We start from the raw sequence: 23,380 nt of genomic DNA on the forward strand, positions 1-23,380 counted from the left end.
ATGATCTATCCATGGTGTAAGTGGAGTGTTCAAGTCCTCTACTATGATTGTGTTACTGTCTATTTCTCCTTTTATGTCTGTTAATAATTGCTTTATATATTTAGGTGCTCCTATGTTGGGTATGTAGATATTTACAAGTGTTATATTTTCTTGTTGGATTGTTCCCTTTATCATTATGTAGTGCCCATCTTTGTCTCCTGTTACAGTTTTTGTTTTAAAGTCTTTTTTGTCTGATATAAGTATTGCTACCTCTGCTTTCTTTTCTTTGCCATTGGCATGGAATATCTTTTTCCATCCTTTCACTTTCAGTTTGTGGGTGTCTTTAGGTCTGAAGTGTGTCTCTTGTTTGCAGAATATACATGGGTCTTGTTTTTTTATCCAAGTGGCCACCCTATGGCATTTGATTTGAGCATTTATTCCATTGACATTTAAAGTAGCTATTGATAAATATGTATTTATTGCCATTTGTTCCTTTTCTTTTTCTGGGTGTTTTAATAGTTCTTCTCTGTTCCTGTCTTTTTCTCTTGCTCTCTTCCCTTGTGGTTTGATGGCTTTCTTTAGTAATATGTTTGATTTTTTGTCTTACTTTCTTGCTTGCTTATTATAAGTTTCTGATTTGTGATTACCATGAGGATCTTATTTAATATTCTATGTATATAACAGTCTATGTCAAGTTGATAGACTCTTTAGCTTGACCTCTTTCTAAAGGCTCTACTTTTTCATTCCCCTCCTCCCACATTTTATGTTTTTCAAATTATATCTAGTCTCTTGTTTAGTGTGCGTTCATCCATTACCCTCTTATCATTGAAATAGGTGATTTTAGTACATTTTTCTTTTAACCTTCATATCATCTTCACAGGTAGTTAATCTGATACCTTTACTATATTTTTACCTTTACTAGTGATTTTTATTGCCTTTTTTTGTTATTGTTTTGTCTTGTTGATAATAATTTTTTTTATCTTTATTTGTGGTCATTGCTTTCCCACTTAAATAAGTCCCTTCAGCATTTGTTCTAGAACTGGTTTCTTGGTGATAAACTCCTTTAATTTTTGCTCGTCTGGGAAGCTGTTTATCTCTCCTTCCAATCTGAATGACAACCTTGATGGATAGAGTATTCTTGGCTGTAGGTTTTTTCCTTTTAGCACTTTAAAATACGTTGTGCCATTCTCTTCTCGCCTGTGGGGTTTCAGCTGAGAAGTACACTGATAGCCTGATGGGTTTCCCTTTATATTTCACTTGTGGCCTTTCTCTTGCTGCTTTTAGGATTCTCTCTTTGTCTTTAATTTTGGACATTTTAATTATAATATGTCTTGGTGTGGGCCTCTTTGGCTTATCTTGTTTGGAGCTCTCTGTGCTTCCTGAACTTGGATGTCTGTTTCCTTCGTCAGATTAGGGAAGTTTTCATGTATTACTTTTTCTAATAAATTTTGTTCCCCTTTGTCTCTCTCTTCTCCTTCTGGGACACCTATAATCTGAATGTTAGCATGATTGATATTGTCTGAGAGTTCCCTTAGACTGTTCTTATTCTGTCTAATTCTTTTTTCTTTTTTCTTTTCTGCTTGGGTGTTTTCCTCTAGTCTTTCATGTAGCTCGCTGATCTGTTCTTCTGCATCCTCTACTCTGCTATTGAGTCCCTCTAGTGAATTTTTCATTTCCATTATTGTATTCTTCATTTCTGATTTTTTTTTTATATCTTCCAGTTCTTTGCTGATGTGCTCACTGTATTCATCCATTCTTCTCCCAAGATCTGTGAACATCCTCACGGTATTTTGTTTGAACTCTTTGTTGAGTAGGTTGCTTGTTTCTGTTTCTTTTAGTCCTTTTCCAGGGGTTTCATCCTGTTCCCTTGCTTGGAAAATATTCCTTTGTCTCCTCATTATGCCTCTTTCTCTGTGCTTATTTCTATGTATTAGATGGGTCAGCTATGTCTCCTGATCTTGGAGAAGTGGCCTTATGTATGAAATGCCTTATGAGGCCCAGCAGTGTGCTTCCCTCTCATCACCAGTCCAGAAGATCCAGGAGTGACTTCTTTGTGGGCTACTTGTGTCCTTCTGCTGTGGCAGGGTTGCTCCCACTGCAGGAACCCAGTGAGTCTAGTCTTTTCTTCCCTGTCCAACTGTTTGTAAATGTGGTTTGGGGAGCTTCAGCACTGTTGGCTACAAAGTCTATCAGCACACCTCTATTGCAATTTTCCTCTTAATTGGGTTGCTACACAGTGTAGCTGGTTGCTAGGCTCAGGGGCTTACAGTTGTGATAGGCCACTGGCCTACAAGGCTGTTGGCAGTTCTCTTAGGAGTACAGCTGAGTGGGGCTGGCCCTAGGCACTGGAGCACTCACTTGTTTCAGGCTTTGGAAGGCAGTGTTGATCCTTTTTATGGCTATTTGTGAAGCACAGGTCTTCTGCTGCTGATAAGCCTTAGCCCCCACAGGACCCCACACATCATCAACACAGTCCTGGTCTGTGCATACTTCTCAACCCCCTGGAGTGCACCCTGACACTGCACTGCAGAGGCCCCCACCTCTCCACCAATGCCCCCCACAGTTCACCTGGTCCTCACACAGGCCCTGCCCCACAGAGGCAGACACTTGCCTTCCTGTAGAGGATCAAGGCACCCAGTCAATGCAGGCTGAAATGTAGCCTGAGGACTTGCAGTTAGGTGGGGCCAGTCCCTAGTGTGGGTTGCCTGTCCTGGCTGAACTGGGTTAAATCTTTGCTCTAGTGGGCATGGCAGACCCCTGGGCTAACAGGCCAAGGGGTTAACCTCAATGGTGCCCACCGGGGTCTGTGTCAGCACGCCTGGAACAGCTCAGAACAATGACCCCTACGAATGTCTCAGTCTCCGAAGAGGTCCCTCCTCTCACCAAGATGTCCCCAGAACCCACCAGGTGAGTCTCATTTCACCAAAGGACTGTCAGCCTCCTCTCTGGTTATTTTAGGTTGCTGCAATGAGTGAGTTTGTACATGGGCCCTTTAGGTCCCAGGTCTTTTTGGCTTTTGGCCAATAGCTTTTCTGTGGGTGTCCCTGCTGCAGTTAATAGCCAGCAAAGACAGACAGTAAGACCCCCGTCTCAGCTGGGCTGAGTCTGAAGGCTGCTTATAGCAGTATTGGCCCCCACTCTGGTCCTCACTCCTCCAGGGAGGGCTGCGTACCTTAGGGTGGCTCCCGCCGCACCAGCTGAGAAGCTCCACTGCTCCCAAAGGTGGGTTTTTTCCTCTACAGCAGGAATTTCTGCCTCTTCTGCCTTAGTCAGGACTGTCCCTTGTTGTTGGGGGGGGGGGAGGTGTCATCCAGTTTTCAGTTTTCTCTCCAGGGTAATTTTTCCAAAATTAGTTGTAACCTGGTTGTGTTCGTAGGAGGAAATGAGTTCAGAGTCTGCTTATGCCACCATCTTGATGAGATCTCAAGACCATTTCATCTGCCAAATTAATACTGCAGGATTGTGGGATAAAGGGCCACTGCCTGAAGCTCTGTGTAAGGCTCAGACTGCCTTTTAGCTTTCTCTTTGTTCTTCCACATATACCTTCAGATTCCATCAGGCCCCATACTGCCTCTTGGCAGCAAGTGACTCTCACTTCTGCCCCAACATCATGTGGATGTAGACCCATGCTCTTTGTTTTATATGTCACGTAGTTGTGGAACATAAGAGTAACATGGTTTCAGGCATGCACGTTCCCAAGTCTCTACAGAATGTTCTGCCATGGAAAAATCAGTGGAAATACACAGTAACTGAATATCTCTCTCACCAAATGCCAGAGGCTAGAAGACTTGCTTCTTTCTGCTACCACTGGGTTCTTCATTTTTCTCCTAATGTAGTTGTAGAAAGATAAACTATTTCATTTTCTAATAGAAATTATTCTAATTTCATAAGCTTTATGATGAAGACGTTGTTTTGTTCACTGTTCAGAACCTAAAGCAGTGACTCTTATATAGTAGATGTTCCCTAAACATTTGTGGAAGAGTAAACAAATACATAGCCATTGTTGATAAGACTATCAGATATAGATAAAAACACAAAGAAGAATAAATGGCATCTGTAGTCACACTGCAGCAATAATCAATGCTAATTCTTGATATATATCTTCCCAGGCATTTTTATTATATTTTATTATAAATGTGAATGTGTATTTAAAATGAGATATTGTATAGCCATTAAAATGCATATTTAATATGGTTTGAATATATTTCTCAATCATTTCTTAGTAAGCACAATTTTTCAGATTCTCAAGGCCCAGGCTGCATTTCAGTGGGGGGCCATCTGTCTGTGGACTGTGGTAGAGGCAGGACCAAAGAATTTGAACAGCTAAGCAGATACCATTGAATGGGCTCATTCATCTTCTGGTCATCTTGTACAAGCTTTGCAACAACCTGTGATGTTTCATTAAGATCAAACTTGATGTTTTTCTAAATGAAAGCATGAATATGAAGGTATTCAGGCAATCCTGAGTTATATATTAAATAGTTTATTTCCTTTAAAAATACTTTATTTTCTATTTAACACATCTGGTATCATAAGACAAATTCATTTTCTTAGATAACAATACTTATCTTGCATATCTCACAGAATGGTGTAAGAATATGATAAAATGCCTTATTTAAAAATACGTTAAAATTTAATTCATTTTAAAATAATGATTATATGTTGAAAAAAAGGATCTTTGTAAGATTCTCCATAAAAAACTGGCTTATGTAGCTGTGTCAGGTACAGAGCTCTTTTAACACTCTGCTAGCGAAATGATCTGTGCAGCAGTCATAAAATACGTTACACTAAATATTCTGTATGCTAAAGAACGATTCTTGAGCTCCAGATCCAAAGACCTAAAACTTCGATGACAGCACAGTGACCGATTGGATCTGAATTACAGTACTATGATGCAATGCAGTGTGCATTTCTGACAGGTGTGCTACAAACTATATTGTAATCTGAGGCCAGGAGAGATATTAAATCCTTGATTTACCTATCTACAACTAATAGTCATAGGATTCATATAGTAACTATCCTTACATAAAAATAGCCATACGGATGCTAGTAAAAAAGTGTTTTCTATTTAAGAGTAAATCAGACAGTAAAAAGAAGTGGTAATCATTTCACCTCTTTTCTCTCTTACTTCACCTTGAGAAATAATGTGATAAGATGAATTGCATGAAGTACTGGAACTCTTTTTTTTTTTTAAATCTACATCAATGGTTTATTTGAAAGAGTTCTTCTGAGTATGAAGATTCTTTCTTGCATTAAATGAGGGAGGACTCAAAGTGGGTAGAAAAAAAGGTATTTAGTTTTAAAGTCACAGGCATTTTATCTTTCTACAACTACATTAGGAGAAAAGTGGTAGCAGGAAGAAGCAAGTCTTCTAGCCTGTGGCATTTGGTGAGAGAGATGTTCAGTTACTGTGTATTTCCACTGATTTTTCCATGGCAGAACATTCTGCAGAGACTTGGGAATGTGCATGCCTGAAGCCACGTTACTCTTATGTTCCACAATACGTTGCTTACAGGGCTGTTGTTGCCAAGTCGTTGGTTGTGCCCCAGACAAATGGGGTGGTGGTCTGTTCCCGCAAATCTTCATCCCAGTCTTCATCACAAGGAGGCCACTGGTATGTGCTCTCAGCCAGTCTCTTGTCCAAGGTTCCTGGTTTGCTTGACAACATCTTGCTCAATACAACTTTTGTCCTCACAGCTTGAGATACGATGACTGATTTCAGCCCGAGGAACTTGGTGGCAAGCACTGAAAGGACCAAGTAATGAATTTGTTTGCGACATCAGGATGATTCTTTCTGCACTTAACAAGATGATAAGGAAACCTGCAGGCCCTGATCTAGCGGTTTTTATCATAGGGCCGTTGTAATAGATTTTCAGGATTCAGAGAATCAATGTACATATTCTCTATGTTGGAAATGAAGGGGCCAAATCCAAGGGCTCAGCGGAGACCTGCTCTCCCCGCAGCTTGGCTCTAGCAATGCTCACTGCCGCCTCCTGTCGTTAGGGAGTGGGGTCCCAGGCCCGACTTCGTGTGACGGAGGTCTTGGCTCTGGCATGGGGCTGGGGGCTCAGTCCTGGAATGCTTATATATGTAGTTTATCTAAAAATGGAATTGTTTAATCATCCGTGGCTAAATAAAATTAATTCATACAGTAGAATATAATCAACATCTACACGTGTCAGCATGTCAACATTTCTACAGTAGAACATTAAAAAGATCAAGTTAGAAAAGTATCGTTTCATTAATACAAATTTTTAGAATACACATGACAATACATATATTTTTTATGGATAAATATATTGGAGTAGAAGTATAAAATCCTTGCATGAGAATTGTAAACACCAATTCAAGACTGTTTATATTTGACTTGGGGAAAAAAGGACTTCACCTGTATCTATAAAACACAAAGATGTAAAACAAGTCCCCTCGGTACTCAGAGACGTCATGGAGAAAGAGGTAGTTACTGGTATCAAATGCCAATCTAGTAGTAGATAGTACCATGTAGCGTCCCTTTGTCAGCAAAGAATGACTTTTAGGGCTATTTTCTGAGTATATGTGCAAGCCAAAATTTTGTTTACAAAAAGGTACAGCAGGGCAGAGATTCTTTTATCTAAATTAATGAAATAATGCCTGTACCAGAGGAATGACTTTCATTTTGTTTTTTTATAAGATATTATCCAGAGCAATTCTCTTACATATTTTCTATCTGTCTTTGAAGCATTGTATTTTTGGTAGAAATGTTCCTATAGTCTCATGCTGTTGTCTACCTGGGCCAAATAATCTTGACATTTACAAAATATACGACAGTTGCTGTTTACTGGAAATTATTATTATTGGTATATAGAGGTACTTAGACTTTGTTTTAAAAGCAAATCTGGTTGAACTCAACAGCACTTGCCCTGACTCTTAAAGCCGGTATCTTCTCTGAGGCAGTCTCTATCTCTCAAAAGGCAAGCAGGTAAATCTTAGGTTAGGAAAATCTAAAACTTTTTCTTACATATTTATTGCCATTATTTCGTGTGTGTTTTGTGTGTGTGGTGTATACTCTTGAAATAAAACATACAAAGATATCTGCTATTAAACATTGTATTTGGTTATCATGATTAACCTTACCAGGAGGTAAACAAGGAAAAATCTCATCTGTACAAAATACTTGTTTATTGACATATCACATATCTGATATTTCAGCATTTAAATATTTTTCATTTGGGTTAAATTGTTACCTTTTCCAAAACTCTTGTTAAAATAGAATTGATTTACTCTGTTACCAGGATCGTCAAACCTAGTAACTTATTAATAATGAAAATTAGCATGAATTAACTAATTTTTTAATCTAGTTTTATTTAGCAGGTGCTTGATATTTGGGTGAATAGATACATTTTGTAAAGAATATTAGTATCTGGTAGATACGCCGAGGTCATGGTGACAGAACAAATGTTGTTATATTGATAAGAAAAAAGGATCGCACAGAAATGTGTTCATCAGGAGACACAATTTATACCCAAGCTGTTTTGAGAAACAAGGTGAATACATTCGAGGATGTTCCTTGTTTTCCATATAACCCTTACGCACACACACACATGCACACATACACCTACGCTTACTTGTGTGTACATGTATATACTTTTTAACTTTCTTAAAATCATTGAACATTCTTCTAATTAAATATTTGAAATGTAGGACGTTGAAATTCAACAGGGGATCTACTATTATACATTTTTATCGATTAAGACAACTGGAGTATCTTTTTTACATCAGAACTCTATGTTAACTTTAAGTCACTGTGAAATTATTAGTAAAAAATAAAGAAAACCACTTTAAAAAGATGGAGCTTATACACAGATTTCTCTAATGTTAGTTCATGCGTGAACACTTATGCTTAAGACTTCCAACGTTGACTTTCAATTGTTCTTTTTGAGGAACATTTTGTTTAGTCACCTGTCTTTTACTTACACGTTTCTTGTCTATTCCAGTTTTCTTAATTATAGCATGTGTGTGTGTGTGTGTGAGTGTGTAACTTGTTGTCTCTCTCCCACTACCCCTAAAATGCAAGCTCCATGTTTGTTACAAATTTCTTAATTTATTTTCCTGTGCTGCATCCACAGGGCCTAGAAGCATGACTGGTATAGAGGATACACTTAGAAAATATATGCTGAATGAATAAAAGTGAATACAAATGGCTTATCTATATTTGCATTCCGTATCTCAAATGTATCTAACCTACCTACAAGATATGAGACGTAAGATTTATATAGAATTAAACATGTCTAACTTTTATATTTTTAGGAAGACATATATTTACAGGAAAGCCAGTATAATATTTATATATTATACTGGGAAATAATATAATTTGACTAAACTGTATTAAAATATACATATTTTTAATCAATCTGAAATACCAGGTGTTAATAAAACCCCTAATTTTAGCAATTTTTCTTAGCATTACTACAAGCACATCATTGAACGTGTATATTGAGGTCTCATGAGCACACACACAAAAATAACTAGGTAGTCCAGCCATTCTGAAAAGAATTTTATGAATATAAATAGAATCAGGCTTGCAAGTTTACCCTTAGCATTATGAAGTAGGAGTCTTATCACTTATGATGTATAGAACATTTTTGTGGAAATATTAATGTGAAGAGAAATCGTTTACTAGAAAAATCAATACTAAAAATCAAGACCCTTTGGGACAAATGGATAATGATGTGAAAGCAGTTTAAGACATGATGCTCAAGGTTTTCAAGTTTGGCTATTACTGCTGACGATGAAGTTGTAGGAAATTTCAATCTTTCCCTCAAAAGAACTAAAGTCAGCATCTCATTGAAATATCTTTTTAAAAAAATAAATTAGGCAGTACTCTGTAATCCTTAGTCCTGTGTTAAAGAATCATATGAAAGTGTGCTGATAAGAAGAAACCTTGAACCACGAGGCTGACTAAACAAAATCAATAATCTCAATATTAGTCTCAAGAGAAAAGCAATCCTATGAAGTGACAGACAATGTTGCTTACTCAAGAAATCCTTTACCTCTCAGAGCTGTCCTCAATTTCCTAAATATGATGTTAGGTTAGTGGTTGGCTAACATTATTAAAGAATTCTAGGTTATATAGTATATTCAGAAGCACATAGGTAATGTTTGTAAAATTCTTCCATAAAGTTGTGATGCCACTTTCATTAGTTTTATTCACACTCAGCTTTTTTACTACATGATAGAATGCATTCATCACCACCTAAGACAGCTACAATTGACTCTGCAAGATGGTAAGCGTGCTTACCTTTCCTCCAAGGCTAGAGCTTCACAGCAAAAACCAAAAATGAGTATGTTCTCCAGCAATGACCTATGGTAGGATCAACTCCATCCCATTTATCTCATCAGGGTTATTTTTTAGTCAACTGTCTAGTCACCCTAACACCCACCCTATAACATTAGACAAAAGGAGTAAATGACTCACTAAGACATTGAATGTATCATCTCTGTAGTGCACTTATAAATGTAGCAAATATGAAGTCCTGTCACATCTCTACTCATATTTAATTTACCCAATAGCCTATGTGATGTACATGTACTAATGATCAGAAAGGGTAAGCTACCTGTTGAAAGTTACATAGCTGGTAAAGGCCAAAGCTGAAATTGAAATCTAGGTGGTTCCACTAAAAATCTCACATTGTTAACCAAAATGTTACATTGCAATTTCTGTTTTGGCAGTTGAAAATTGTTTCTTTTTAGGAGAATATATAATCTAATAGCCTTATAGGGAAGATAAATTTTTTTCTTTCTATTGATAGTTTTGTTAATCATAAAAATAATTACACACTTAATATTTAAGGGGTTTTATATAATCAATAGAGGGGTTTTATAAATTAAAATGTCATTGGTAGGCTTCAAACAAAAGGTATAAACCTACGACAATCAAAGAAAATTGGGGAGATGATAAATAACCATTCACTTTAAGAAGACGGAAAGCATGTTAATGCAACCAGAAAACTGAATCCAGGGTCAGAAATGAGGAAATCTAAGAAACAACTATTTCAATGAAGTAAGAACCTTTGGAATTTGTGACATCAGGCACTTTTACAAGCGAGGGTGAGGATACCTGACACAGGGTAGTTTTTCAAAGTTCTATTTAAGGTTTAAGTGTCTGTGTGTGTGTGTGTGTGAGAGAGAGAGAGGCACAACTGAATGCAGTCTCTTTATGAAATAGAAATAAGGTCATATATGATTGGTAAATAGAAGAATGATATCACTATAAGATGGACTGTGTGTTGATTTATATGAGAATTGTCCCAGCATTATAATATTTTGTGCCAAGGACCAGCAGTTGAATGCAATGTACTGTGTCAGCTGAAAGCAATGAGCCACAGAAGTACTGTACATACATGTTGTAAATTCAGTCTACATTCTTCCTTTTTGCCACAAGCTTTAACATGGAAGTGCTATGGGGTGTTGTCTTCTCTAATCTTCCCACAGCTCAGCAGCTCAAACTCTTCCATACATCCCTTTCTACTGAGCTATCTTTACAATTTTTTTGTTTTAGGTAAGAGCATATATTTGTTATAGTGCTCCATTGCTTGATGATCTGCCATGTCTTTAACTGTACTAGTATTTTTCCTTAGGAATTGTTGTAGCTAGTATTCTGGCTATAAATTCCATTGACAATGAGTGTACTGTTCTTAATCCTATTTTTTTTTCTCTTAACTGTTTAATTTAGCAGCATGTGAAAAATTTTAGCAACATATACATTAGCTTGCATATGTGATAAACAATATGTCTACGCTGCTGTGGAAATACTTTTCAAGATAAATGTATAATTTCAAAAAAGAAGTAATAGAATGCATAAAGTGATTTAATCTTTGTACAAAAGAGAGAAAAAGAAACTGTGTATAGATTTGCTTTTGTATCACAAAATATATTAAGACACTTCCAAGTAGATAAGCCAGTGGCAGCTACCTAGGTCCCCACCTCCCAATATTTCCTCCTAAAACAAAATAGAACAAGACAAAGAAAAGACGAAAGATGCACCAATACTTTCACATACTTTCAGCATAAGTTGAAAATCGAGACTGCTCAAACATTAAAATTAAAATAAAAGGTGAGCAAAAAAGAAGGGAAGTCCCCAGATCCCAGTGCACACTGTATCTTGCTCCTGCCCTGCTGCAAGCCTTGCTTGAAAAGAGCATGCAGCAAGAAAGAGAAGAAGGAGGGAGGAGGAAGGGAAGGGAGAGCAAGAGAGGGGTGCTGGAAAGAGAGAAGAGAGGAGCAAGCAACGGACTTGAAGTTATTCTAAAACTACTGCCCTTAAGAGTACAACTATAATTGTAAAAATACTTTTTAAAGTGTCCTGAATTATCACAGCATGATTTCACAGAAAAAAACGTACTTCTCACTATGAGATGTGGCTGTCTTTGAAACACACAGCATCTGAGAAAAAAATGAAAAAGGAAAGGAGAGGTACCCCTTGGGGAAAAAATAATGGAATATAAACAATATTTTAAACTATAATCCCAGATATCTTTCTAAAAATAGATGAAGACCTGAATCTACAAATTGAAAGGGCAAACAAGAGAAAATCAACTCAGAATAATTAGCTCTTAGAAGTATCCTAGTAAAACTACTAAACTTTGAATAATAGACATTAAAAATATTGAAGTTCTTTAACCAAAATGTACAAATAAGTTACAAGGCAAAAAGAATTAGACTGGCATTCAATTTTTTAAAAGCAGCACTCAGAACAAGACCATAATGGAGTAGGATATGCAAAAAATCAGTAAAAGACAGTGTGAACAAAGGATTTTATGACTAGTTAAGCATTCCTTAAATATAAAGGTTAGAGAAAATATTTTAAACACATGAGAATTTAGGGAATTCTCTATTAATGAGACCTTCGTAGGGAAACTAGAATGAGCTCCATTAAAACAAGAAATTCCTGTGGAAAATTCAGAAAAAAAGACTGATACTGAGCAGTTTAAAATACATAATTTATCATATGGTAGATCTATTCTTAATTTTCTGAGGATACCCCAACTGCTTTCCATAGTGGCTGCACCAGTTTGCACTCCCACCAGCAGTGTACAAGGGTTCCCTTCTCCCCACATCATCTCCAACACTTGTTGTTTCCTGTCTTGTTAATTATAGCCATTCTGACCAGAGTGAGGTGATATTTCATTGTAGTTTTGATTTGCATTTCCCTGATCGCTAATGATGTTGAACATGTTTTCATATGCCTGTTGGCCATCCATATATCTTCTTTGGACAAATCTCTGTTCAGATCTTTTGCCCATATTATAATTGGATTGTTGTTGTTTTTGTTGTTGAGCTGTATGACTTCTTTGTATATTTTGGATATTAACCCCTTATCTGATATATGGTTTGCAAATATCTTCTCCTAATTGTTAGATTGTCTTTTCATTTTGTTGATGGTTTCCTTTGCTGTGCAGAAGCTTTTTAGTTTGATGTAGTGCCATTTGTTCATTTTTTCTTTTGTTTCCCTTGCCCGGGCAGACATGGTACTTGAAAATATGCTTCTAAGAGCAATGTCAAAGAGTGCACATATGATCCAGCTATTCCACTGCTGGGTATTTATCCAGTGAACTTGAAAATAAAATGCATAAAGATACCTGCACCCCTATGTTCATTGCAGCATTATTCACAATAGCCAAGACTTGGAAGCAACCTAGGTGACCATCAAGGGACGAACCGATAAAGAAGATGTGGTATATATACATAATGGAATACTACTCAGCCATAAGAAATGATGAAATCCGGCCATTTGTGACAACATGGATGGACCTTGAGGGTATTATGCTAAGTGAAATAAGTCAGAGGGAGAAAGTCAGACACTCATAAGTAGAAGATAAAAACAACGACAAACAAACACATAGCAACAGAGATTGGATTGGTGTTTACCATAGGGAAAGCAGGGACGGGGGAGAGCAAAAGGGGTGATTAGGCACACATGTGTGGTGATGGACTATAAATAGTTTTTGGGTGATGAACATGATGTAATCTACACAGAATTTGAAATATATTATGATGAACATCTGAAAGCTATATAATTTTATAATCCAACGTTACTGGAATAAAAAATAATTAAATAAATAAATAATAAAATACACAATTTAAATTTAATGCTAAAACAAAAGTGTGGATGAGGTGGACTACTAATGTAGAAATTCCATATGTGATAACAAAGTACAATGTTTTTAATGGAAGGAAATGGAGATATAAAGAGGGTATTTGAATGTGCATATTGATTCTTTTCTTTAAAATGACATATAACATTGTATTAGTTTAAGACGTACTAATTGATACTTCCATAGACAGTAGATAGGGAGTAAAGGATACCATGAAAAACTGACAAACCAGGTAATAAAAGTTTAAGTATGAAAACTGGGAACTAAGGTCTGAGTACAAAGATAATAGCTAAAATAAAAATACAAACCTTCCAAAATACATTTTTCAGTTAAAGAAAATAAGATCACATCCTATATAGAAAGAAGCATAAAATTACAACATAAAGCATATAATTGTAAGATATTATGATAGAAATGAGAACAAAACATAATTTGGTATAACAATAAATGTGAATAGGCTTAGTTCACCTAGTAAGAGGAAAAAGGATATTCAATTTGTTCACAAAACAAGACCCAGTTATGTTATATTCAAAAGGCAGACTTAAAACAGTGATTTACAGAGGCAAATTTTTAAGGGATGGCCAAAGGTATACTAGGTAAATAGAAACAATAAGAAAGTACAGGTAGTAATTCTATTATCAGACTAAGTATAATTTTAAGCTCACAGTGTTAACAGTTGTTAAATTTGAAGAGGAACACTTTTAATGCTAAAAGCCCAACTGATAAAAAAAGATGTTAATAACCCACATTAATAGGGGTAATGAAGAAAATAACTGACCTGAGAAATTACTGTCTTTTGACTATCTATAAAGATTAAATAAAAAAGAACTATATGCAATTATTATAATCTAGTTATTTAATTTGTGTGAGTATTTTTATTTATTTGAGGTATATGGTTTAATAATTCTGAGACTATGCATATTTGAAGATTGAGTAAATAAATTATATTGTTGATGAAAGTCAAGGTTCTTCTTGTTGGCGAATGTAGTTAGACACAAAGAAAGGGAAAGCTAGAATAAATGCTGAGGTGTTGGTTTGGTATGGGTAGTATCAGTAAGAATTCATTGTTATTTCCTAGGTCTGTCTTCTGAGAGACTCTGGGAACAATGAGACAAGGAGAATTGAGTGCACCAACTTCTTGGTAATGATTTCTAAATCCATTCTCAAATAAAAGGAATCAAGTCTTCTTAAAGAAATGATTGATTGCAAGACAAGGAAAGTGCAAGATGAGTCTAGAACATCTTGTGTGCAAGAAAGTAGGGAGTATTGAAAATATAAAGGAGGTATTTCAAACAAACAACATTATACTTGTGAGATTCATATGTATTGGTACATATAGTTACGCTTCATTCATTCTCATTGCTGCATTATTTTCCATTGTATGAACATACCAAAATGTTTTTATGCATTCCCTTGTGGATCGGGTAGTTTCCAGTTTGGGTCTATTTAGCATTGTGCTGCTATGAATATTTTTGTGCATGTCTTCTACACATCTATGTTATGTATATATTCAGGAGGGGGACTGCTAAGTCATAGGGAATGCATATGTGCAGCTCTGATAGATACCACCAAACAACTTTCTAAAGTGGTTCGCCCAATTTACTTTCCCACCAGCAGTATGTGAGTTCCAGTAAGCTCTATACTCTCTCCAAACCATACAGTTTTCTTCCTTTTTCTATTAGCCATTCTAATTTGTAAAGAAGTCAGTAAAAAGGGACAGGTTATCTCAAAGAAATGGCAGTTAATTGATAGCAGACCTCACAGCAGTTACTCTGAAAGTCAGAAGATAGTAGAAAATATATCTTCAAACAAGTCTCTCATCTTCTGCACTTCCCTCATAGTCTATCATCAATGTAACAACCTGAAGGATTTTATGAAAATATTGTCAGATCTTATAACTCCTCAGCTCAATCTATCCAATGGCTTTGCATCTCGTTCTAGTGAAAAAACAGGTTCTTAATATAGTCTAGTGAGACCTTAATGAATTTGTCCCTTCTTACACTTAGCACCTGCTTATTTGGCCCTGACCACCTAGGCTTTCTTAGTCTTCCTTGATCACACACCCAGCTTGCTCCCAACTCGCGTCCTTTGCACAGGCTATTCTTTGGCCTGGAAAACTCTTCCCCCAGATGTCCACATGGCTTCCTTGTCAAACCTTTTCTCAAACTGCTTAAATAACAACCTTCCTATCACTCTCTATCCTCTTTCCTGTTTGTCAGTTTTTTAACTACTGTTGTATAACTGCAGCTGACAACTATCATATAAGAAAATCTTGAGCAAATTAAGTTAAATTAATATAAAATAGAATTTTATGTTGAAAGTCAGTTTTTAAGCTTATAGTTACTCCCTTGAAAGAGATTGGTCTTATTTCCTCTACTGCTTTAAGTATATCTTTGACTTTGGTTTTCAAAGTTTTAATATTATGTGCCTAGTTGTGCTTTTTTTTCTTTGTATTTATACTACCCTACATACATATTGATTTGTTGAAATTGTAGTCTAGTGAGTTTCATAAATTTTGGAAATTTTTCAGCTTGTATTAAGACACTCATTCTTTTTCCTTCTCTCTTTCTTTCTTATATTCTTCTGGAACTGTAATTATGCACATTTTGATTCTTTCTACCATATCCCATATGTTTCTTTCATACTTTTCTATAATTTTCATCTCCATGTTTTCTTTGTATTTCTACCTGGATATTTTCTCATCATCAGTCTTCAAATTCCCTAAACCTCTCTTCCATTATCTCTTGAACATCTACTTGTGGTTACTGTATTTTTAATTTCTAGGAATCGTTTGCTTCCTTTTTTGTAGATTCCAATTCCCTGGTGAAATTCTCCCTCCATTTATCTATTTTGTTATAGTCGTTAGTTGTAATCTAAGTCCATTTTTGAAAACACTGGTATCTGGATCACCTGTGGGTTATTGCTTTATCTATTGTCTTCTTGATTTTTGTTGTTTGGTCTTATTTCCTCTTATTCATGATAATTTTTATTGAATGTGATGTGCATGAATGATAGCAAAGGTTCTAGATGAAATTTTACTTCTCCATACTAGATTTAATTTTCTTCTTATAGGCGGATGGAATATAGGCAAATCATCTTATGCCAGCTCAGGTTTGTCTATGTTTTTTCCCCTGTAATCCTAGGCTTTAGCTCTTTCAGTGTCTCAATTGAAAGGCTGAATTTTAACCATAGCCCCTCATTATTGTCAGGCTGTGATATCAGATTTTTTGTCTTCCAGCACTGTGAATATTCTGGAAACTCTAAGTAGTGTTATAGCCTTTTGGGGATCTGTTTTAACATTCTCAGCATCTCACCCAATGCTTGTATTCTTTAGGAGTCGGTAAATATCTCAAGAGGAAATTATGTGCAGAATTTTGGGCTCATTTAACTGTATTTCTCTAATAGTGACACTCCTTAAGTCCTGCCTGCCTTTGTTTGTCTCTGATACATTTAAACACCTTTTAAAAAATTTTATTTATCTTGTTTTAGTTCCTAACAGGAGAGTTAGTCTAATACAAGTTATACCATTCTAGCTAAATATGGAATTTTCTGTAGAAATATATTTTGGATTAAAATCCATAGCTATTGTAAGTGAGAGCAAGTTCTGATGATTGAAGTCTGAGAAACGAGAAAAGAAATTTCTTCTTCCATTTTCATACCAATAGATACTAATGATAAACTCTAACACTTTTCTTTCTTTGTAAGTCAGGCTTTTAATTTTAATATCAGAGAAGTTACTGATACCCAATAATTATCATGACAATTGAAAGTTTTCTCAGTGTCATAGTGGTTTACAGAAATATATATATGTATATATACGTATATGTATCTCTATACTACAGAAATATATATATATATAAATATACATATACCTTTTCATTGTGAGAGCAATAGAATACTCCTAAAAACAAAAAACAAGCAAACAAGCAATAATTCTCTGTATTAAGCAAAAGAAAAACAAGAAGCAAGACTTGTTACATAATGTGTTTGTCATAATTTGACCCAGTGCAAAATGAAAATGCAGGGCCCTTGTTTAAAACTCAAGAATTTCAAGACACCTACAGCAGAACGTTAAATAGATTTTAGAGGACAAGTGCTTTTTCTTTATTTCAAAGATTTATAAATAAGCTAAAGTAGAAGCAACTCTAAAAATTACTCTCATTGTAATGTTCTAAGTAATTTCTCTAACAATGAGCTGTATGGTGCCCAATATGATATGTATGCAGTATTTTATAATCCACTGGGAAAAAGTTCTGTATAATGAGAATGGATTAGCAGACATTTGATCCTGTCCAAAATGTCCAGAAGACATTTGGTCCATCCCAAAAGGTTCTTGACATTTTGTCCTGTCCAAAACACCCATCAGACATTGGGTCAACACCAACAGCTCCTTGATATTTGCAGGATGATTTGGTCCTGTCCAAGACATCTATCCGACATTTGGTCCATGCCAAAAGGTCCTTGATATCTGGTCATCTTTGGTCCTGTCCAAAATGTCCATGGAGACATTGGGTTCACACCAAGAGATCCTTGATATTTGGTCCTGTCCAAAACATCTGGGGTGGGCTCAATATGCTGACGAACATTTTCGACAGGACCAAATGTCAGGCACCTTTTGGAGTGAACCAAATGTCTTGTGGACATTTTGGACAGGACCAAATATCCAGGACTTTTTAGCTTGGACTCAGTGTCTTCCGTATGTTTTGGACAGGACCAAATGTTCTGCAAGGTAAGAGATGTCCAAAGCATCCATAGAGACATTGGGTCCATGCAAAAACGTGCTGCAAAGTGCAATGTATACAAGAAGTATTATTTTTTAAAAGGATTTATGTGAGCTATGTAGCAAAATAATTTATACCTCTCTCATCACAGTTATAAAAAATGCAGCAACATGCATTTTATATGTTAACTATAATGCATATTTTCTTCTCAAGATCTCCTCTGAGAGCTGCTTTTTTTTTTTTTTTTTTTTTTTTTGCTTGGAGCTATTGTCTTCATTCTGCTGCATTATTCTGAGCCCAAATATCCACAAATGTTATAACTTCTTTTTCATGTCACAATACTTTTTCTTGGAAAAAATAATTGTTCTTCAAATATGACTTTTCTTAATACACAGACCATAACTTTTTGGTTTATATCACTAGTACATTATTTATATGAAAATTTTATATACTCTATTGTCATCTTTGTAAAATGAGCATTCTCAGCTTTGGCTACCAATGGCTGTAAGCTATGTATGATTTCAAAGAGTGCAGAGGGTCTTGGAGGGCATGCTCAGTGAGAAATAACGCTTTAGGTCCCCCACCTATTATTTCTGGTTGTCTTATATTTCCCAAGCCTGGTTTCCTACCATGAGTGATTTTAGTAATTTAATCTCAGCTATTTTGGAAAAACTGCTGTTCAGGTAACTTTGGAAAATTAACTTCTGTTTTAAGCCATTTGCTGGAGATTTAGGAGACAAGTTTTCCATCTTCAGGTAGAAAATCTTTAGAAACATGCTGTGCATTTTTAGCCTACACGTACAAATCTGTTAACTAGTTGTAAATTGCAGAGAAGCAAAGCTCCTCCAAAAACAAGGAAGAAAATTTTTATCCTGATAGCCCACATATGGGATTATGGGATGGGCTATGATCTGTGGAATGTGTGTTCCCTATAAATGTTTGAATAGTTAACTAATCAGAATTCTGGTCTTGGGAGAAACTTAAGTGACATAACCTTAAAGTCCTCAAAGTCTAATAACTACATTTATTTAAAATGTAAGCTTTGTGGGGTTGGTAATTTTTCTGTGGATACCATGATCAACTAATTCACTACTTTTTGCTAGCATTCTTGAAAGATCAAGGCTGCAGATGGATAATTTCATCTCCCCTACTCACCGAGGGAGATAGAAAACTACCATGTGTATGTACCCTGGCCTTTGAGCCTGGAACCCTAGGACTGAATTAGTTTACAAAAATATTTATATTCTAGATGAGCTAAGATTCTCCTTTCCTAAAAGCAAAGGAATAATATAGCAGATTAATTTTGATATATTATTTCTAAAGCCCTCATAACCAGGGGTGTTGCATAACAAATCTATGTTTAATTTTTAAATTTGTTTGTAAAAATTTCCTGAATAGAGCTAAAACATGAAACAAGAAGCTTTTCATTTTTAACCTTAAGGGAAACTGTTTGTGTATATATTTCTTAGACCTCACATCCATATCTGAGCTAAAGAGAGTATTGAATAATGACCTCTTATTAAAATAGAATGGAAAAAACCCCTAAAACATACCAGAAAAAAGAACCTAGAAAAAAATTTCACCCCTCTATAACATTTCCTTTTCTAAATTATGTATTTTAAATGTACAAAACCAGAAATAAAAGTCATTATTCATATCAATTTTGCTGCCAGTCTCTTGGGACCCAAAAAATAAAGATCATAGAAAAAATTAGAGAAAAATTCCAGATTTCAGGAGAGTAATAATAATAATAGTAATAATTAAGATCTTTTTTTCCAGAAAGCTATACTTGGGTTCTCTCTCTAAGCATACCTATTGGCTGAAATCAATTTTTATACACAGACCCATCTACATAATTTCAGAGTCAAGTGCAAAATGAAAATGTGAGGCCCTATGTTAAAAATTATTACCAATTACAAGATGGCAACAGCAAAGCATTAAACCAAGTTTGGGGCCATGCTCAGCACTGGGCTCTGTGTGATTGCGCAAGTTACATTCCTGTGAAGCTGGCTCTACTTACACAGTTTCCCCATAGTTGCTTCTCAGTCTAAAACTGCTTCTCAGTTCTTTTCTCATTTCTATTCTAAAGTCATGTTGGAGCTTATTAGAAATTATATGAATGTTTATGACAAATACTAAACATTCATAATTTTTGATGTGGGAAAAGAATGATGTTCTAATACATTTGGCATGTGAGTTTAGTGGTGGGCCTACATATTCAAGAAAATTATCCCTGGTTAATTCATTATAAATATTGGGTGAAATAAAGCCAATGAAGACCTGCCTAGTTGAATTGATATCAATTGCTCTGTAATTGATGCAGTAAGATGAAATCATTTAGCATTTGTAGAAGTGCCTATTGATTATCTTTAAGAAATTATTGTATCTAATATCATTGCAGTGTAGGCTAAGTTTTCTCAAGCACCCATTGACAAATTGAGATCAATGAAATGTAGTAGAGAAAGGAACACTACCTATTATGTTAATATGAAAAATAAATGTTAGATTTGATTACAGGCACAATATATGGGTAAATTGATAAAGTTCACTATTGAAAATTGTGTTTGGCTTATTTTTAAATTGACATAGGAAAGCTATCATATGGGGTCAATAAAAATAATTTTTGCATATATTTTAAATATATCTGTAATAGACTCATAATTAAAATTTCAGAAGGACAGATGTACACAGTACATTGATTTATTTCATTTTTAATATTTAATATATAGCAATGTGGATATGCATGGTATAAAAAAGTGGTAATGAAGCAATCATAATTGAATGCCAGAGTCCCATCCTAGCCCAGTACCACTTCCCACAAAGCTTCTGATTGCTACCTCCATATGACTAAAGAACATATTCTGTTTTTCTTTATTTGTCATCATTAGAAATTATCTCCTGACTTACTGTTATGATGGTGAAGACTTTAGATCAAATTCACTGTCCCCTCATTACTACTAATTTTAATTTTATTTGTTGTTTTAGTGTAGTTAAATAATACACTAAAACCTCTATTTCTTGTCCCATCTGGTTTACTTAGTACCTCTTGACTTGCTTCTCATAGATGAAGATAATTTCTCCCTCCATAATTCCTTCTTCCCACCAATCATTTTCTGGCAGTTATACTTTTGCATTTCTGTTGTCTAGCTCAGTAAAATTTATATTGTTGAATATTGAAGTCTTCAACCAATGTGAAAACCAATAAATGCTATAAATTTCTGACTTTTAACCAGCCTACACGCATAGCTAGTAGTATACTGATGACAAACTTCCTTCCCTAAGGAACCAGTGTCAGCTCTGAGCTACTAACAATGCAACTTACATTTTGTTGAAATGCATTCTATTTTCTTATACTTACTAGTGTGGTTTTTTATGGTTATTTTATATTTGAATCAAGTATGTCTTATTTTTTTTTCCCCAGAATTTCTAATCACCTTTATTTTGTCCTTACTGAGTGAAGTAATGTGAGCTTTCTTTAGCACAGGCTATTTATTCCATATATTCCTTTGCATCTAATAAGTTCCTTTCTTCAATATTTTGTTTTAGATGTCACTCAACTTATGTTCTAATTTGGATGTTTTTTCAGGGTCTGCTTTGCTCATGTACCAAGTTGCCATTTCCATTTTGCTGGAATACTAGATGAATTTCTCTATTGCTGGTGTAGTCTTCCTTTATTTTTACTTTTAACCCATATTTTCCTTGTTTATATGTTCAAACAACATTTCTCAAAAAGAAATGAAGATAGGGAGGGAGGGAAGGAGGAAAGAAGATATAGGGAGTGTGGAAGATAGAAGGAGGAGAGAAAACATATGGGAGGTAAAATTTCTGAGTCTGGTAAATATAGAATTTTAGGTTTCAAATCTTATTTTATAATTGAAGTGTTGAGGGTATTTCACAATTTTATTTGAAGATTCCACGGTGATTGATGAAAATCTGATGTAGTTGAGCTGCATTTTCTCTCTAAAAATTTACTACTCTGCAATTTCAGTCACATATCAAGGTGAAGATTTATTTATTTATATTTCCCACTTATTCTCAAGAGCACTAGCAGGCCTTTTCTATTGTAAGATTTGTGACTTTTTCCCCCAGCTTTTATAAATCACATCCCTTTCTATGGTGGTTATTCATCTTCTCCATTTTTTTCCTATTCACTCCTTCTCAAATTCTTGTCATTCATGTATCGACACTATTGGAATGCTGCATTAGGCCTCTTTTCTCCCAAAACCAATCTCTCCTAGTCTTTAAACTCTAAATAAGGAGATTTCCTTACTTTATTTTCTAATCTTTTAAATTTTTTCCTCACCTAATAAATGATTAGTTTTAAAGCTCTCTTATTCACCCACCCCGCTTTTTCTGTTGTTCATTTTACATAGCATTAAGTTCTGGCTTTATGTAACCAACGCATTCTTGAGTTGTTCTAAGGATGTAAATTTAAGATGTTTAAATTTTCTCTTGAAGCCTGCAGGTCTGTCTTCATTCTTTTTATTGTGGTTTGCTCCTCTTGGTTTTACCTTGCTTAGCTGATGATTTTCATCGTATGTGTACCAATAAGAAAAGAAATTCATATGTAAACATGTGGACAGGGAAATTTCTAGGTAGCTTAATAGCTATCTAGGATGAACAGACTCAAATGCTGAATTTAGCCTGAGGGTCGCTCAAAGTTCAGATGGGAGGGTATTTTAAACTCTGGGACCAGCATCACTCTAGGATCCCTAATTCTTTCAGGAATTTTGGTGCATTTCTGATGAGTCCTGTAGTTCTCCATTGACCTGGGTAGTCTGTTCCACTTCATCTCTGCCCTCTGTGTGATCTAAAATGTCCAGATGTAGGACAAGGAGCCTGAGTAGAGGGGAGTGAACTATTCCAGTTATTCCGTATATGGACATTCTATTAAACTCCCTCATCCCTGCAGTTTTCTTCCCTTTCTTACTCTCCTGCAGACCTGGATCCAGGAACCTTCCTGATTCTGTGCTGGCCAGACGGGCCCATTACCTGCCTAGATCTCCTGAATATTTTCTTTCACCACTTCCTCCTTTGTGTCATCAGTAAAGAAGTGTCAACCATCTCTTATTCTTCCGTTAATGGGTTTAAATATGTTACCCAACCTGTGGTCCCCATGCCCAAACCCACTCATACCACCACAAATTTCTTGGCTGTGACAAGTACATTTGCTTACTCTCATTTTTAAATGGGTCTCAGGAAGGATAAGAGACAGTATATGTGCTCAGACCCTTCTTTGCCCATTATCTTTGTTCCCATTTTATCCATTCCTTTTTGGAAGGTATATTTTTTATGTATTTCCTTTCACAGTCATTCTTAAAATTAACAAAAATACATGTTCCTACCTTCCACCACAAAGACTATTTAATTCCATTTGGTTTTGATAACCATTCCTTTAAAGTCACTGCTTATTTACAAACAGCACAGTAATTTTCACTTTTTAAAAAATTTATTGTTTTGTCTGTCATCATTTCTTCTTAAATCTCTTTCCTTCATTCTGAGTTTAGTTTTTGTCTTAATATAGACCATGTATAATATTTTCTACAA

At 35.4% G+C, this 23,380-nt stretch overlaps 1 pseudogene; it reads right to left on the bottom strand.

The window, feature by feature from the left end:
• Positions 1–5,295: 5,295 nt before the first annotated feature.
• The window catches only part of LOC100630535 (gametocyte-specific factor 1 pseudogene), a 196,531-nt pseudogene continuing 178,446 nt past the window's right edge, over positions 5,296–23,380 (bottom strand).

Source organism: Equus caballus, chromosome 4 (assembly GCF_041296265.1).
Source record: "Equus caballus isolate H_3958 breed thoroughbred chromosome 4, TB-T2T, whole genome shotgun sequence".
NCBI lineage: Eukaryota > Metazoa > Chordata > Mammalia > Perissodactyla > Equidae > Equus > Equus caballus.